Source organism: Palaemon carinicauda, chromosome 3, assembly GCF_036898095.1.
Source record: "Palaemon carinicauda isolate YSFRI2023 chromosome 3, ASM3689809v2, whole genome shotgun sequence".
NCBI classification, from domain to species: Eukaryota; Metazoa; Arthropoda; class Malacostraca; order Decapoda; family Palaemonidae; genus Palaemon; species Palaemon carinicauda.
Window position 1 is genome coordinate 129,944,977 of NC_090727.1, and position 7,500 is coordinate 129,952,476.

Consider the following 7,500-nt stretch of genomic DNA (forward strand, 5'->3'; position numbering starts at 1 on the left):
CCTGCCCATGTCCATTTCTTTTTCTTTCATGTTCTTAGAATATCTTCCACTTCAAATCTTATCTTCTATCATCTTTTGCAATTACCCACATGATTCCCTGATTTTAACTATGTCATCTGCTAATCTTAAATTGTTAAGGTATTCCCCATTAATATTAATTCCAGTCTTAATTTTTAAAAACTTCTTCTAAGCATGTTGTGAATAACTTAGGAGTGATGGGCAGGGTTGCCAGGTTTTCCAAATGAGAAAAGGCCAAAGTCTGATCAACGGCAGCTTTAAAAGGCCAACCTAATAGTAGAAAAAGGCCAAAAATATAGCATTTAAGGCTAACCAATTTCAAAAAGGCCAAATTCAGTTACCTAGCACGAAAAAGGGCCAAATTTGGAGTTTTATGGGCCAGAAAAGGCCAACCTGGGGGTCTCCTTGTCTAACTCCCTTTTCAATCGGAGTTTTCTCATTATCTTTGTGTAGTTTTAGGATTGTTGCACTTCCTGTATAGATATCTTCAAGTGTTCCACTATAAGATTCATCTATTCCTTGTCTTTGAAGGAATTTCATTACTGCTGGGGTTCTGACGGAATCTAAAGCTTTCTCATAGTCTATTCTACACACACACACACTCACAGACACACACACACCCACACACACACACACATATATATATATATGTGTGTGTGTATGTGTGTGTGTGTGTGTTGTGTTTGCTTCCGTGTGCCTCTCTCTCCCTTTGTGAGTGGGGTACCCTAACGTGGTGAAAGGGTTTGTGTATCACCATGATCAGCAAAGCTGTATTAGTCAGGGCCACTCATGGTAGGTGGGTTTGCAGTGAGCGAATAGACCAGAATCTCCCATTATCATTTCTTATAGGCATGCTGTGAATAATTTGGTAGAGAGGGGGTCTCCTTGTCTAACTCCTTTCTTATTTGGAATTTTCTCACTATTTTTATGTAGTTTTAGGCAGGATCCTGATTTTAGGATTGCTGTTTTCCTTGTATAGATATCTTCAAGTGTTCTAACAGAAGATTTATCTATTCCTTGTCTTTGAAGGGCTTTCATTACTGCTGAGCTTTTGACAGAAGCAAAAGCTTTCTCAGAGCATATTACTGTATGTATGTGTTTGTGTGTGTTTGTGTGCGTGCGTGAGAGGGGATATCTTAACGTGCTGAAAGTGTTTGCGTATGGCCATGATGAGCATAGCTGTACTAGTCAGGGCCACTCATAACAAAAACCAGTCCGCACTGGCCAGCATGGTGATGGAAACTGGCCAAACCCCACTCATGAATTTACATGTCAGAGGCCTTTGTCCTGCAGTGGACGAGAAACGGCTGCATTTGTTGTTGTTGTTGTTGTTGATGTGTGTGTAAGTGTTGTTACCTCACCATATGTTTCTCCCTCAAAAAAAAAAATCTAATTTTTACAAAATCTTCACCAAAATCCGATTCTTGGTAAAGAATATTCATGAATATCGCTTCGACCCTCTAAACACACCTTGTATCAATCACCTATAGATTATTATCCACCATAACTCTAGTTTCAACAAGTCTCTGACGCCACCCGCTATACCTCCTTAAATTTCTTCCATTTTCTATCCTTTCATCGTTTATTCTAATATTTGTATTTCAACATTTCTCACTCTTTTTATCCTTCATTTTCTGTGTGCATTATATAAACTAATTTAAATAGTTCTATATTATATTTCTTGGATATGTTTAGTTCCCACACTTTACTTCGATATAGGAGATTTGGCTCAATACATTTTCTCATCCTACCTTTTCCCTTTGCACTTATTATTATTATTATTATTATTATTATTATTATTATTATTATTATTATTATTTTATCATCTTTACTATCATTATTAGTATTATTGTCCTTAATATTTTTATTATTTTTTATTACCAGTATTATTATCCTTATTAGTATTATTATTATCCTTATTATTATTATTCTTGTTATTATTATCATTATTAGTATTATTTTTATCATTATTATTATTATTATTATTATCATCATTATTAGTATTATTTTTATCATTATTATTATTCTTATTATTATTATTATCATCATCATATCTACTTCCATTATTTCATCATTCTTCCCCCTTAAGACCTAGCCCTATAAAGACCTAGTTTAAATGTTGCTCATGAATTGAAAAACGTCCCTGCCTGGCAATCTACTGCACTGGAGTTCGAAACGTTTCAAGATCGATAGTTTCTCGTAGCATTTGCAAACCTCACCATCCTTGTGAGCTATGGTTAGGGGTTGGGAGGAGACTATAAGCTATAGGTCTACCTTCTGAGGTATCAGCCCCATTGCCTGGCTCTACCTGGTCCTAGCTTGGGTGGAGAGAAATCATTTGCTTTTTCTAACTGTCATACCAGAAAATATTCCCTGGTAACTTAAATATATATATATATATATATATATATATATATATATATATATATATATATATATATATATATATATATATATATATATATAATTGGGCAATTTAAATATAATTTTAACATTACTATGGAACCTATATTGATTATGTTATTTGGAATAGGACATAATAGGCTTACAGTTTTACTTGCATCATATATATATATATATATATATATATATATATATATATATATATATATATATATATATATATATATATATATCATCGGCCGTTTGTAGTCAACTGCAAGACAAAGGTCTCTGACATGTTCTTCCTCTGTCGTCTGTTTATTATCTTTCTATCCATCGTCTTCTCTTCCTTCCCCTGCTTTGTTCGCAATCTTTAGAGACCCATTCTGTTATTCTTAATTTACAACTATTATCCGTCATTCTCATTATATGTTTTGCCCACGTTCATTATTTAAATAAAAAAATATACATACACAGTTGCACACACAATACATACACATGTATGTATACATATATTATCATTATTATTATTATTATTATTTTTTATTATCATTATTGTTATTACAAGCTAAGCTATAACTCTAGTTGGAAAAGCAGGATGCTATAATTTCAAGGGCTTCAACAGGGAAAAATAGCCCAGTCAGGAAAGGAAATAAGGCAATAAATAAACTACAAGAGAAGTAATGAACAATTGATAAAATATTCTAAAAACAGTAACAACATTAAAATAGCTTTCATATATATATATATATATATATATATATATATATATATATATATATATATATATATAAATTAAAAACTAGACAAATCAAGAGGCAGAGAAACAAGATAGGACAGTGTGCCCGAGTGTACCCTCAAGCAATTTTAATATCTGCATATCCTCTATATATAAAACTTGGATATTCTCATACAAATAACCCTCACCCAATTCTGTAGAAACACACAAAAGAAAAATACACAACGTGTGTATTCAAACCTCAAACCTCTTTTGAATTATGCAGAAGTGGATATTTGACACCCATTCTTTGCCATCTGAAAATAACATCACAAAAACGTAGAAAAATATCAGACCAAAAAAAAAAAAAAAAAAAAAAGCAAATAGGCACCAGGTGGGCCTACACGTACAATGTCGTCAAAGGTTCTGTTTTTACGCACCAGTTTATTCAAACTAATTTGTAATTTTAGCCGACTTCTCTTGGACCTCCTGAAGAGGGGAGACAGTAAAAGGACATAATCTTCAGTGGAAAGACCAAAGGGAGGACTGCGTGGACAATGCAATAGTCCTACATGACCGAAGGATCGCTAGGGTCCTTTACAATACCTGGGGGGAACCATATTTGCTGGGGAAGACCACGCCTTGCCGGATTTCGTAAACAAGGTCTGTGCATAAATTTGAATTTCATTTATTCCTTGTTGCATATTTGTCGCGAATTCTATGTAAATGTTCATAAATGTTCGTTATTGAGTAGTTTTAGGTATTAATAAAAGTTGTAATCACGAAAAAGATATGGATTGTAGGCCTACTTTCCACATCGGCCTACGGCCTAGCAGCTTAAAAGCCATATCCTACACTAAAGCCCTAAGTAAAACGTCCATTACAATAAATCAGCTTTGTCCCAGTTATCCTCCATAATTCAAACCTACCGAACATGCCCCAATGCCCTGTCTTGGGGCACCGAACATGGCCTATCGTCATTGCCAACCTCCTCCTACCTCCCCAACCCCCGGGGTCCTTCACACATGATCAGACCGAATGAATTCCGCGCAAAATTCGTGTAAAATCTTGAGCGTAACCCTTTGGGTCATAATTTCGGGTCAAACGTCACTAGACAAAGAAATGGGCCGAAGTGGACCCAAATTGGGAACATAGACCGGAACGAAGAGAAATAAAATAAAACGGTGAATTATGCTTTCCGTTTCTCTCCGTCTCTACATGGGAGGTTGAGGCACCCGTCTCTCCCCTACCCCGTCCCCAAGCGTCTGAGGGTGTGTCCGAAGAAGATAAATTTAATAATAGTTTCTTTTCTTTTATTTCATTATTTATTTTAAACTGTACATAATACAACAATTATTATATATTTCTTTAATGGAATTACAAACAGAAGAAGTTACATGAAGGGAAAAACTATTATATTACTAAAAAAAGATTTTATTTTAATATACACCTTTTCATTCATTTCGGACGCATTGGCGGCTGGCGCGCGAACGAATAAAAATTATATATAAAAAACTACGCCAAGTGCCCCGGTTATGTATTTTATATATGCGCGTATACACATACGCACACATACACACATTCGAACGCACACGCAAAAAATATGCAGTTATATTAACGACCATAAAACTGTTTGCATTTTTTTCTCCATTGTTAGAAAGAAAAAGTTATGCTCTCTCTCTCTCTCTCTCTCTCTCTCTCTCTCTCTCTCTCTCTCTCTCTCTCTCTCTCTCTCTCTCTGAGGCTGATAAACCCATTGCTAGAATTTTTTAGTGATTAACTCATTCTAAGGTCACAGCAAATGTCGAATTTAAAGGTCACTAAAACAGAATTCCAGAATTTGTTATTCCAAAGCTATGTCGTGGAGGGGAACAAATTCACTCAATATAGTATTAGAAGGAATATTATTATTCCACGACGTTCAGAGAGAGAGAGAGAGAGAGAGAGAGAGAGAGAGAGAGAGAGAGAGAGAGATTTTTTTCTAATGTCTTCATTCTTGGTTGAATTTGATTAATTCCAATATTTTCATAGTGAAAATCATTATACGATATATAATAGAAAATTTTTCATTGATGATACTCATTTATGTGTGTGTGTGTGTGTGTGTGTGTGTGTGTGTGTGTGTGTGTGTGTGTATGGCATTGATATGCTATTCTTATAGTATTCTTATGAAAAATACGTATGTGTGTAAACGTCATTGTTGTTAGTGTGTTTTTATTAATATTAATGATAAATGGAATAAAAATGATAATAAGAAGAGTTCGATTAATTCTACGGTGGTTATGTGTATTCACATATGTAGATATAGATGTATGAATGTATATATATATATATATATATATATATATATATATATATATATATATATATATATATATATGCTAACAATTGATTTAATAATAAATGGAGAATATTTCATAGTTGTTAAACTGGCTGAACTCTACACTATATTATTATTATTATTATTATTATTATTATTATTATTATTATTATTATTATTATTATTAGCCAAGCTACAACCCTAGTTGGAAAAGCAAGAGTGCTCTATACTTACAGCTTTGAAAGACTTCTTCATTATATTAATTCACCATAAAGGTGAATTTTCCTTTGTTGGAGCCCCTGGGCTTATAGCATCCTGCTATAAATTTAGGGTTGTAGCTAAGCAATTGATAATAATAATAATAATAATAATAATAATAATAATAGAGAGTGACAAAATACTTGAAAAATTACCGCTCAAAATGTTTACTCTCCGTATTATATAAGATATTTACAAAGATCATATTAGGCCGAATAGAAAGACAGCTAGATTTTAATCAACCAAGAGAAAGGCAGGCTTTAGAAGTGGGTATTCAACAGCTCACTAAATCCATGTAATTAACCAGTTAATGAAAAAATCAACAGAATATTCCAAACAATAATGTATGGCATTTATAGACTATGAGAAAGCTTTTGACTCTGTCAAAACTTGCAGAAATAACAAAGAAGGGTTATGGACGAAACTCATTGTTAATGAATATAGGTACTTAGGACAGACATTTAGAATTTAGCCAGGACATGAGACCGAAATGTAAAGAATGATAAGCTTGTGAGAGCCTTTGATAAACAAGATGAGATTATGAAATGTAAAATGCCAATTTCTCTAAAAAAGTAAAAAGCATGTGATGGAAAGCCTTTGATAAACAAGATGAGATTATGAAATGTAAAATGCCAATTTCTCTAAAAAAGTAAAAAGCATGTGATGGAGAGCCTTTGATAAACAAGATGAGATTATGAAATATAAAATGCCAATTTCTCTAAAAAAGTAAAAAGCATGTGATGGAGAGCCTTTGATAAACAAGATGAGATTATGAAATGTAAAATGCCAATTTCTCTAAAAAAGTAAAAAGCATGTGATGGAGAGCCTTTGATAAACAAGATGAGATTATGAAATGTAAAATGCCAATTTCTCTAAAAAAAAAGTAAAAAGCATGTGATGGAGAGCCTTTGATAAACAAGATGAGATTATGAAAGTAAAATGCCAATTTCTCTAAAAAAGTAAAAAGCATGTGATGGAGAGCCTTTGATAAACAAGATGAGATTATGAAATGTAAAATGCCAATTTCTCTAAAAAAGTAAAAAGCATGTGATGGAGAGCCTTTGATAAACAATATGAGATTATGAAAAGTAAAATGCCAATTTCTCTAAAAAGGTAAAAAGCATGTGATGGAAAGCCTTTGATAAACAAGATGAGATTATGAAATGTAAAATGCCAATTTCTCTTAAAAAGTAAAAAGCATGTGATGGAGAGCCTTTGATAAACAAGATGAGATTATGAAATGTAAAATGCCAATTTCTCTAAAAAAGTAAAAAGCATGTGATGGAAAGCCTTTGATAAACAAGATGAGATTATGAAATGTAAAATGCCAATTTCTCTTAAAAAGTAAAAAGCATGTGATGGAGAGCCTTTGATAAACAATATGAGATTATGAAAAGTAAAATGCCAATTTCTCTAAAAAAGTAAAAAGCATGTGATGGAAAGCCTTTGATAAACAAGATGAGATTATGAAATGTAAAATGCCAATTTCTCTTAAAAAGTAAAAAGCATGTGATGGAGAGCCTTTGATAAACAATATGAGATTATGAAAAGTAAAATGCCAATTTCTCTAAAAAAGTAAAAAGCATGTGATGGAAAGCCTTTGATAAACAAGATGAGATTATGAAATGTAAAATGCCAATTTCTCTTAAAAAGTAAAAAGCATGTGATGGAGAGCCTTTGATAAACAATATGAGATTATGAAAAGTAAAATGCCAATTTCTCTAAAAAAGTAAAAAGCATGTGATGGAAAGCCTTTGATAAACAAGATGAGATTATGAAATGTAAAATGCCAATTTCTCTTAAA